The sequence below is a fragment of the Euprymna scolopes genome, chromosome 23 (assembly GCF_053919585.1).
Source record: "Euprymna scolopes isolate OS-2025 chromosome 23, ASM5391958v1, whole genome shotgun sequence".
NCBI lineage: Eukaryota > Metazoa > Mollusca > Cephalopoda > Sepiida > Sepiolidae > Euprymna > Euprymna scolopes.
Genome location: NC_136504.1, coordinates 120,592,401 through 120,603,940, shown reverse-complemented (window position 1 = coordinate 120,603,940; position 11,540 = coordinate 120,592,401). Strand labels below are relative to the sequence as shown.

The following is an 11,540-nucleotide window of genomic DNA, read 5'->3' as shown; positions in this document are numbered from 1 at the left end:
AAGAACATTCTCCAGAACAACCGCATTTGGAAACTGTCAAACTTCAAACCGACATAAGTATTTCTTTTTGTTGTCCTTATAATTAGAATCGAATATTATTTGTTTTTGGACTGCAATAACTTGCTGGTTTTTAATTGCCTTAGTCTAAAAAAAAAACGGAAGGTTGTTCTACTACAAAAGATTGGGTTTTTTTCTATTAAGAAAAATAAAGTAGAAATAACAAACTCAAGAAAAATTTTAGAATAGGTTGAGAAGTGTCCCCACATTCACATTCACACCTTTAAAGATATGGAGATAATCGACATTTTAATCCTGTTCTTGCTAACTAATACATTAACCTTTAATCTTTTATACGCGTATTTTTAATCTTGCTACTTTAAAAATTACTCTCTTGTTTAATATTGTTTTAAGTACTATTTTAATTTTTTTATATTATCATTATTTTATTATTTAATTTTAAATTAATCTTATCGTTATGTAAGGAGTTAGTGTTTGATTCTTATTAGCTTTATATTTCTTATTTAAATTCGATGCTTTTTGACAAAGACTTTTGTTGCATGATCTAGACTTTCATTCGCTCCATGATTTTATGTACATTGATTTTTGCACTTTGCATATTTTGCATACTTATATGTAACGCACACTCACTTTGGCGCACCGGTTCTCGCCAGATCACCGAAGTTAAGCAACTATGATACTGGCTAGTACCAGATGGGTGACCATTTGGTAAGGCTAAGAAATGTCCAGGTTGGCATTTGGAGGCGCATTAATTCACTGGGAGAGATGTACACCTAGTCATACTAAAAACATGCCTCTAGGAGAAAGTAGCTTTGATAACGTCGGCAGCATGATGGTGGATGTCCATGGAGGAAAAGGAATCTTTAACAGATCAACGGTTCTATGGTATTAAGAGTTACGTTATTGGACTGCAGTTATGCGGATAATCTAACAGAAAACGGATAGGTGCAAACAGACGAGCCAGATGCTACTGCACTGGCGAATGTAACGGCAACCCGGCCGCTGTATACTACCAAGTTCAAAATCATGAGATGTCTTCAGATGCCGTCAATGGACCGAAGCCTATGGGAGAAAATAACCATGATTTCATCCACGCCATGAACGTGCCACGATACAAGAAAAAGGTGTTAGACATGCGTTCATTTCTAATTTTGATCGTTGAGCTGCATATTCGCACGTATTACCTTTTCTGTAAATTAATCAATACTAGCAGAACCCGTGGAAATTCCACGGTATTTGAAACATTTTAACACACATTATAAATAAAATGGACAAAAAATAAAAGAAGACAAATAACGACTAATTTAAAACAGTTTTTTTAATAAATTGGTGTCTAACATTTTAAAGCTAAAAAGTAATTAATTAAAAAAATAGATTTTTTCAATAAAAATTTAAAAAAAAACAACACATTGTTTTGTTTTTTCTGAATAACTTTTATATAAATTATATAAGAACAGATGTCCAATCATTTGCATAATTTTCAATTTTACGAAAATATGATAAAAAATTAAGTCTCTTTTCAACATGACTTTTGTTTAAAATTGTAAAATAAAATTTGAAATCATAAACAGTCATGTTATCTGTTTTGAAAATGTTTTCAGGTAATTCGTTTATCATTAATTGATGTTCGAGATGATGATTTTTTTTGTGACACTGGATGTCAGACAAGTAAATAAATATTTAGATTGCCAGACAAATAATTTTTATAGTAACAAAATGAATATGACAGCTTATTACGTCAATCATTATTAATTTCAATAGACGATCTTTACTGTATTATTTCGTTTTTTAATAGGATTTTCAAATATATTTAAAAGCATAACAATGAATCTTTTACGGATCCAAGAACGTTTATATGCATACAGAGCGGGGCGATAAAATTGCGCCTTAGAAAAGATGGCATGATTCCATTTCCCTTTGATGGAAACAGTTTTTTTGTTGAAGACCATCTACTAGTTGGCCAGTTGTGTACAAATACCAAGAGCGATAGGAGCCTCCTGCCATATCTGAAAGTGAAAAATGTTCACTGAGCAAGATCGGAGATTCGCCGCTGTACAACTAATGCTCTCTATCAATCTAAGTTATGACAACATTATCATTGCCCCACCCTCAAAATGCAATTCCGGGCGATTAAACTCTTGAGGCACAGTTCAACGAAGTTTCCCGTCACAGTTATGATCTTTAGTGTGATTTCAAGTGAGGGCCACATCACGCCACCTCACAGCTTCTTAGTCGACTTGAAATTCAACACAAAAATTTACCTTAATGTGCTGAAGAGTATGGAGGTCCCTGACAGCTAGCATGATCTGGTGTGGTAGCAGGTCTCGGCACCGGCCCAACAAGTCCAAAGAGAGCCAAGGTTTAGAAGGAGTGCTATGACTTTGTACCCAACTCTGACTAACCTCTTTGTCCTTCAGCCTTAACCCGCTGGACTACTTCGTTGGGTCATATGTCAAGAACAGCAATATCACGATCTCCCACAACACCAAAGCCAGCCTGATCGCCACCATCCGCCGAGTATTCGCTGAGCCCCCGCCGGCGCCCGTGGAAATGGCAAGCTCCCAGTTTCGGACAACTATCAAGGCGGTGATTAAAGCTGAAGGCGACTACATGAGATAGATGTAAGCTCTACAACATAACCAAGTTACCTAAATCGATTCTCCAATAAATTTGTAAAATAAATTAAAAAAAAAAAATTCCCTAAGAAGACATATCGCCAGGTGGACGTAAGGGACTACTATTTGGGACCATGCTTAGGAAAGACTAGCAGGATGTTTGTTTACGTTACATTTAAACTTCTGTATCAGTACAGTTGTAGAAGCAGGTAGCAGGGAGGGAATTCCAAAGTCTAGCTGTTCGAGGAATGAATCTATTTGAGTAGTGTTTTTTTTTAGAGCGACAACTTTACTATTCCACCCTGTATTTATAACAAACATAATATGTTTTCAAATATTTTTATAAATATCATATTGATCGTTGTAGGGTGTCCGAAGAGTTACTGCTTTAACGGTGGTACATGCACCGTTGTTGGTAGTCGGACAAAAAAATGCCTATGCCCTGAAAATTATGATGGAAATCGTTGCCAACGTTGTGAGTATTTTCAATTATTATTGTAGTTGTATAACCGAAATACCGAAAAGAATATTACATATTACATTTAATAGAAAAATAATGTTTATCCAAGCTTCACGGAAAACTAATTTTAATTCAATACATGCAAAATGAGTATCTTATTTATTGTGAACAAGCTGAGCCGTGCCCGGGCTTTTCCCGGGAAATTAGAGCAGCTTGATGTGAATGAAATTTACGTATGACAAAATATGTTTCATATTAAAAATGAAACCTATGATTTAATAATCTAGTTGCTTTATCGAAAATATCTTGTTTTTCAAGAGCTATAGATTTTGGTTTTAAATCAAAGAAATGAGAATCGAAATTGTTTTTCAATGAATATTATTTAGAACTGTCAAATAGTGTTGCTTTTGTTGTAAGAAACGAGGACCAGAGGAAATTCCACGGTCTTTTTACACCAATCTGTATAAGCTATTAATAATAATATTATTTCATTTGAAATGAAAAATGTCAGTCCGGTTAAATCGTAAAAAATTAAGATATATTCTTTGATAACACACACATAAACGCGCACACGCGCACACCCCATATATATATTTAAATTTATATCACAATATCATGTATTATTTCAATTCAACATTATAATATTCTATTATTAATCTTTCCTACTTTATATTATATCTTTTTTATTATATTATTTTATTAATCTATTCTATCATATTATCATTGTATTTTATATATATATATATATATATATATATATATATTTATATATATATATATTGATCATGTGTAAAAAGCCTAATTAATTGAAAATGCAAATTTTTAAATAAAACTTTTGGAATGTACATTTTTGTTTCCATAACCTTTTAGATTGTAGTATTGGTAACCTTAAGTCGGAAGAGTTTAAAATCTATCCTTAAAACAGGTTTCTTTTTAAATATTTTTAAGTGGTCTTAAATTTTTGATCAGCAATATATATATATATATATATATATATATATATATACATATATATATATATATATATATATATATATACATATATATATTTATTTATATAGACAAATATTATCGAATAGCACGGAGTTATTCTGATTTAGAATTTTCCTTTTTATCTTCTCCAATCTCCAAATAGGCCTTTTTGTGTTTTTCTCGAAATTGTATATGTTAGATCCATAATCGCGAGATTGACTCTCCACCTCTCTGACATACGCTCCATATCACAACATTTGAAGGGACGTGGCTGCCACCATTCGGATTTTCGAAGAATTATGGTAGAAAATACAAGAGTATTGCAGAGTGAGAGAAATGTAAATAGGCTAAGAATACTCGAAGCATTGTACATTAAAACAAAGAAGCCTCAAATAAATAATATTAATTATGAGTGCAGCCGGAACGTTTTGAAATGTTTGGGATAATTTTTTGAATAGGTATATGTCTGTGTTTGTATATATATAAATGTATTTAATATATGTAAAAAAAAAAGAAAGAAAAAAGTCCGCCCATCTAACTTGTAACAAGCTACGACGTGACTAGGAAAAAATCTATATATACTTAATTTAAAAAAAAACAATTTCTACATTTATTTCTACAATATGCCTGAAGATGATAGAAGTACTTCTGTCAAAAGCGCTCGCGATTATGGATCCAATATATACAATTTCGAGAAGAACACAAAAAGGGCTAATCGGAGATTGGAGAAGATAAAACGGAAAATTCCGTGCTATTCAATTATTGTTGTCTAAATGAGAAAATGCTGCTTAAATATACACATATATGGTGTGGGTGGGTGTGAATGTATGTATATATTCATGCGTATTTATTGTGTTTATTTGTATTTAGAATATAAATATATGCATTTGTTTTTTTTTTGTTTTGTTTTGTTGTATGTCAGTAATTTGAACGCCATCTTTTCTAAATTTGGAAGCATTACAGAGCTGAAAGAATTATCTTGGATAAACCTTCGATAGCAACGTAATTCACACTTCCCTTATTTTGTCTTTTAATCCTCACTTTCACGAAGTAAATGTTCTGGCAAAAAGCGAATGGTTGGTGTTTTCCTGGTCGAAATCGATTTCATCTAACACTTGGCGTTGGCAATTTTTTTTACCTTGAAGTGGTATTTATTGCTCTTAATATGAAATGGCTCCATGATTTGTCGAGTGATTTCCATAAAAATATTGTATGCTCCTTCAGCATGTATCATTACATATTGCTGTTAAGGCACGCCATCCTCCCTGATGAAGCACAATATTTAATAATAATAACACATAAAGAAACAAACGAATAATTAAGTTTAGATAAAAAGCTTCCATCTTAGCCCAACTCTCTTTCTGGTCTTAATTATTAGTCCACCAAATAGTATTCTTAGACCATTCGTAGTCATTTATTCAGACAACAACACAGTCTATGGTCGCACTTCAAAGGCCAGCAATGATCAAGATCTTTCTGATTCTCTCTATTCTGATCTTGAGTACGTGCGTCAACGGGAAAAAGGGTGGCTGATTAATTTTAATGCATCGAAAACCAAGCTTTTTGTCATAATTGCACTGACCCTATTAATCCCAAATTATAATAATTTGGTCTCATCTTGGGTAACCCCCACATCTTTACAAACTTTTGGGACTGACCTTTACTTCTGATAATAAATGGGACCCATGCATGAAATTTGTTGCCAAAATCTCTGGAAAAAATGGTTGGATCGCACTACCGCTCCAGTAGGTCTCTCTTTCCGGATGCAATTCTCTCTCTGTATAAGTTCCAGATACGCCTTAAAATCAAGTGCTGTTGCGGCATATAGATAAAAGCATTGATAGAGAGCAATCTGGTTTTAAAATTGCGAAGGTGATGCTTTTCTTTTCCCAAAAACTACTCAGAAAAAAGACACTGCGTGCCTTTTTCTACTCTATCGTTATTTCCATGGAAAGTGCTCAACTGAACTCCAATCTATGGTTCCCGTTATTGCCAGCTTTCACAGAAACACTCGACTAGCTACAACTACTACATACGTTTTCCCTCACTTTCTCTCTGTGTATAAATATAATCACAGATTCTATAACCAAAACTCCTTTCCCAAAACTGGCGCATGTGAAACACTATTCTGCTTGCCTGCTTCCCGGTTGAATACAATAGCCTTCAAGTTCTATGCAAACAAGTTCTTGGTGTGCCACCCCTTTAAATAATCAAATTCTACCAAATTCCACACTATTAACGATTAATATATTACTACCGTATATTCGTTAACCTTTATGATCGAGTGATCTTCGAATCTTGACACCTGCTCTAAATCACGTTGTATGCTTTTCATAATTATAATATACAAGTAAAATTTATTAGGAATCTTATGTAAATCACAATTGTATATAATTCATATCGTTAAAAAGATCTGTTTCTTTTTTTCCACAACAGTAATTACAAGGACCACCAATACGAACATTGTTGTAACTCCCAAACCACCAGGTAAATAATTTGTTTTTTGTTGTTGTTTGTTTACTGTATTTGTTGAAAATGCTGCCAAGTTATTACTGATGTGCATTTCAATGAATTAAAAACAGCTAATATTCTGCGAATGGTGGATTACATATACAATGAGAGAAAAAGACAGTTATGGACGGAAATTAAATAGAAGATGTGGCAGTTGTTTTTTTTTTTTTACATTTTTCAATCATGACAATGAGTTTTTGCAAGAAATAACTTAATGTAAAAAGTAATTGCATAATATACTTCGTGTAAAATATAACAAAAATGTCTGGGATACTAATATTGATCATCACAGTTGAATATATGGTTAAGCTTTAGTTTTACTCATTTACAATTGCTTTTCAGACCAAATTTGAACCAACTTGGACAAGTCATAGATCACCTTCCTAGTTATATTTGGAGAAAAAAAAATCAGCTTTCGCTCAGTAAAACAAAAGTTATAATAAAATTACTTTGGTAAAAAATTCTTAAATCTGTAAAGAACAGACATACAGTTGTTTATTTAATTGGCTATTGGTTACCATAGCAACCAAATCTGTTACGTTACCTCAAAACGGTGGAGATGATGGCGTAACAAGATATAAAAAAACTATCGTTACAATTCACGGCTGTCACAATCTGTCATTCTGTAATGCCGCAACTAATTAACAGGTAACAAATGAAACAGAGAAAAAATATTATTTCAGAGCAAAACCTGGAAAAATCATGGAATACATAGAAAAATGAGAGCATGGAAAGTAATATGTTTAAGGTAAATAAACCTGGAAGAGTAAAAGGGCTAGTTGTTAAAACTGGAAAAAAAACAGATAATCTAGTTAAAAATTATAAAAAAAATTTAATTTAAATATTGCAGTATTCATTAAGAATTGATTATATAATGTTAAATTGAATTTTAAAAACATCTTAATGCTGCAATATTTTAAGTTATAAATTTGATTTATTTTTGCTCGAATATCTTGCCTTTTTTCCAAATTTTAACAACTAGTCGTTTTACTTTTCCATGTTTAATCAAAACCATATTACATTTCATTCTCGCATTTTTCTATGTAATAGATATATGACTAACTTTTTAGCTGTACAAAACTTATATAGCGCTTTAAAAATAATACACGAAAAAAAAACAACGGAGGGCCTTTTTCATTAACAAACTTGTGCAATGATTTAATAAATTCCTTTTACTGATTAATAATAATAATCGAGATGACAAAAAATATTTAAATAATTTAGAGAGTCAGTTCTGTATACGATTAAAAAAAAACTTCATTTTATACGCATTAAAACAAGCTGGAGTTAAGATTACGTGTTGTCAAATGGTAGACCCTATCGTATATCAATGAAAAAAACTGGCTTTCGTGATAATTAGATTCGATCATTGTATTTCTGTGTGATACCAACGATTAATTCCTGATGTGTTTGTTCGCGAAAGTGGGCCCTAGTTTTTTCTGTGTATTATTTTTAAAGCAAGTTGTTTTAAAATGCTTCAAAATAAGGTGTACAGCAAATTAACTTTTATTCAACCATTATCCTTAAAATGGCAAAAAAAAGTCATTTTAAATTTGATATGTATTACGTATGTTCATCCTTACCGTTATATAAAAAAACATGTTTTGTGTGTGTGTGTGTGTGTGTGTGTGTGTGTGTGTGTGTGTGTGTGTTTGTAAGCTTCTTCCCTATATACTCGAACATAGCTGGGAAAGTTTTTAGGAAGTTTCACAGCTTTACATCAAATGTGCATTTGAGAAGTTTAATTGCTACACAAAACGAAACACCAAACATATAAAATCACTTGTATGTTCTTTGATATGACGGGGGCGCGTTCGAAATTAATGTTTTTGTTTAGAACATAATTGGACCATGATACTTGATTTTTTGTCATTTAAACTTTAATTCAACCATTATATATTAAAAATAATTAGATAAAATCAACAATAGGGATTTGGGCAGCAAGATGTCGGTTCACGTTACACTTGAACTTCTGCATGTCAGTACAGTTGGGGAAGCAGGGACCTGGAATGGAGTTCCAGAGTCTAGCGGTTTTTTGGGAAGAAACTACTGGTGTAGAGCGATCCTTTACATCTAGAGATCTCTACTGCGTGGGGTGGGATATAGTTGCCTGTCGGTTTTGTCGAGGGTGTCTACGTCGTGGGGGAACAAGTGGCTGCAGTTCGTCAGAGAATTCACCATTAAAATACTTATAAACCAGGCAGAGGGAGGCAACGTTTCGTCGATGAGACAGAGGCTGAAGCTTGGGTGCCAGTTCAGGACCTATCAGATTGGCGACTCTCTTTTGAACCTTGTCTAGGAGCGAGAGACTAGCAGCAGATGCTTCAGCCCAAATGTGACAGCAATACTCCATACATGGGCGAATGGTGGCCTTATAGAGGTAGTGGTACTTTCAGGTGTCAGTAGTTTTCTAGCACAGTAGAGAGAGCCGATCCTCCTCGCAGCGTCCCTGGCAATGTTTTCAATGTAATTGTTCCAACTCATGTTTCCTGTGAACGTTGAACCAAGAAGTTTGAAAGATGTATTCTCCGATAGGGAGTCACTGGCCATTGCTATTGGTGGCAGAGAAGGTTTCTTGTAATTATTGAAGGAAACCAGTTTAGTCTTGGCAGCATTGAATGTGGCCATCCATTTTTGTCCCCATTCCACTACAGATTGGAGGTCATCCTCTAGTGTTTTTGATATTTCTTTAGTTATGTGTTCATTTGTTTTCCTGTCATGCCTGTTACAGAGTGTGCTGTCATCAGCATATATACCCATCTCAGAGGCAGTTTTGTCGGGGAGGTTATTAATAAATATTAGGAGCAATAGAGGTCCAAGGATAGACCCCTGAGGCACTCCCGAATTTATATTATATTGTTTAGATGTACGACCGTCGAGGACAACCTGGATTTTTCCCTTATCTAAGAAGGATTAAATTATGTTAAGTATTCGACCAGTGATACCGTATGATCTAATTTTCCTGAGGAGACCCTAATGCTATACCCTGTCAAAAGCCTTAGATATATCTAGAGCTACCGCTCTGCCCTCCCCCGCTTTGTCCAGGGAATGGTATATACGTACAGAGATTACAGTGAGGATGTCTGCGGTGGAACGGGCTTGTCTAAATCCATATTGTTGGTCAGTCAGAAGTTTAGCATCTGTAAGGTGGCGGACTAGAGCATGGTTAATTATGGTCTCAAATATTTTGGTGAAAAGTGGGAGGAGTCTAATTTAATGATAATTTAATGGGTCAGTTCTTTCGCCAGAATTCTTGAATACTGGTGCCACAGACGCAGTTTTTCAACAACCCGGAAAGCAAGATTTATTAAGTCATTTGTTGTAGAGTTTGGAGAGAACTAGAGCTACTTCGGCTGATAACTTTTTTAATAGCACATCCGGGATGAGATCAGGTCCACGTGCTTTTGAAATGTCAAGGTTTTTTATGATAGCATGCACCTGTGCAGGGGTGATTTTCAGATCGTCTAGCGTGACGTCTGTCAGCAAAGGAAAGTCAGGCAGAGGGTGGTTGGAAGGGTCCAGTGTGGATTTTGAGGCAAACCAGCTGGCAAGCATATTAGCCTTGTCGGTTGCTGAGCAAACACCTCGTGATTGTTGGTTAGTGGGGGAATTGTTGATTGCCCATTATTTACTACACAGTTGTAGATTTTCCAGAAATCACGATTTCCTAATTTTTATGCTTCGATGCGTTTTTTTAGTGGTTTCAGTAAATTCTCACTTAGCTGTCGCTATTTCTTTCTTAACGTTACTTCTAGCCTCTATATACTTCTGTCTGTTTGAACCGGACTTATGTCGGTTAAATCTGCGGTATGCATGCTGCCTTTGAGCAATGGCAGTTGCGCAAGTCGAAGTAAACCATTGGGGAGAGTGGCGCTTGCTATAAAATTTCCGCATGGGGACATGTGCTTCCATTGCTGTTTTGAACAATTCAGTGGTCTCATTTGCGCACTGTTCAGCAGGAAGAGAAAAAATATTTCCCCATGGGGCATCTCTGATAAGATCTCTGATGGCTTCCCAGTCAGCCTTTTTATAATATCTCGTTGTTTTGAGCACTGACACTTCAGCTTTGGCTCTAGAGTTTGGGGCGATTTCTACCGTTATCACTGCATGATCAGCGTTCACCAACATTTACAAATATTACAATTTTGCATCTAGCTTCTGGTGTTTTATTACAAATATTTTAACTAAGAGCCTAAAATATGTTGCTTATTCGTGAAACCCTTATTTGCACGATATATTTAGAATATTTTTTGTTAGATTTTTACAAGTGCCATTACGTGAATAGAAAATCTGTTTAATTGCAGTTCCTCATTAAAATTTGAAAATTAGTTTTAATAAAGTTGTATTATCTTTCCCGCCCACGTTTTTTTTCTAATTGACGTAAACAATATGTTACGCACGTTCGTCTCCGACAACTCATTCTTCTACTTAACCCCGGTTTCTCCACCGCTCTTTTATGCGCTTGGAAAGTCTCATTTGCATAGAAACGGCAAGAGTCTAGGTTACTCACGCATGATGGCCAAGCACAAAAGCAACTGCGTGTCGTCATTTTTTTCTTGTCAAGCGACCGAACCTTTCAAAGCAAAGACACGCGCTAGTCAGGTAACTTATTATTTTCCCTACATATTTGAATTATATGCAAGGAAATAAGCATCGAAAATCGAAAAAAAAATCGGATTTTTAAAATAATCTTTTTTTTTTTAGAGATAAAACAGAATACTTTTTTACAGGGGAATATTTTGCGTTACACCGCCAAAGGGAGATTAAAAAAAATCAGCAAACTATTTCTTTTTAAAAAACATTATTGCAATCTGGAGATATAGCTTAGTGGTACGGATGATCCCCCGTTCAGGCCCGATGGTACTGTACAATTTTTTAAAAACATTTCTTAGTAATGAGTTCAACTTGCGATAAAAAGAAGAGTTACCATTTAAAATCGCCGCAAAATATTTTTTTTGCATATT

General features: G+C 34.3%; 1 long non-coding RNA gene across 1 annotated transcript in view; it reads left to right on the top strand.

Annotated features, from left to right (window-relative positions):
• The window catches only part of LOC145245712 (uncharacterized), an 8,094-nt gene extending 1,542 nt beyond the window's left edge, over nucleotides 1-6,552 (top strand). Inside the window, exons 2-3 of the long non-coding RNA XR_013863025.1 lie at nucleotides 3,001-3,108; nucleotides 6,502-6,552. This is a non-coding gene — a long non-coding RNA (uncharacterized LOC145245712). The remainder of the gene's footprint in view (nucleotides 1-3,000; nucleotides 3,109-6,501) is intronic.
• The last annotated feature ends 4,988 nt before the right edge of the window (nucleotides 6,553-11,540 follow it).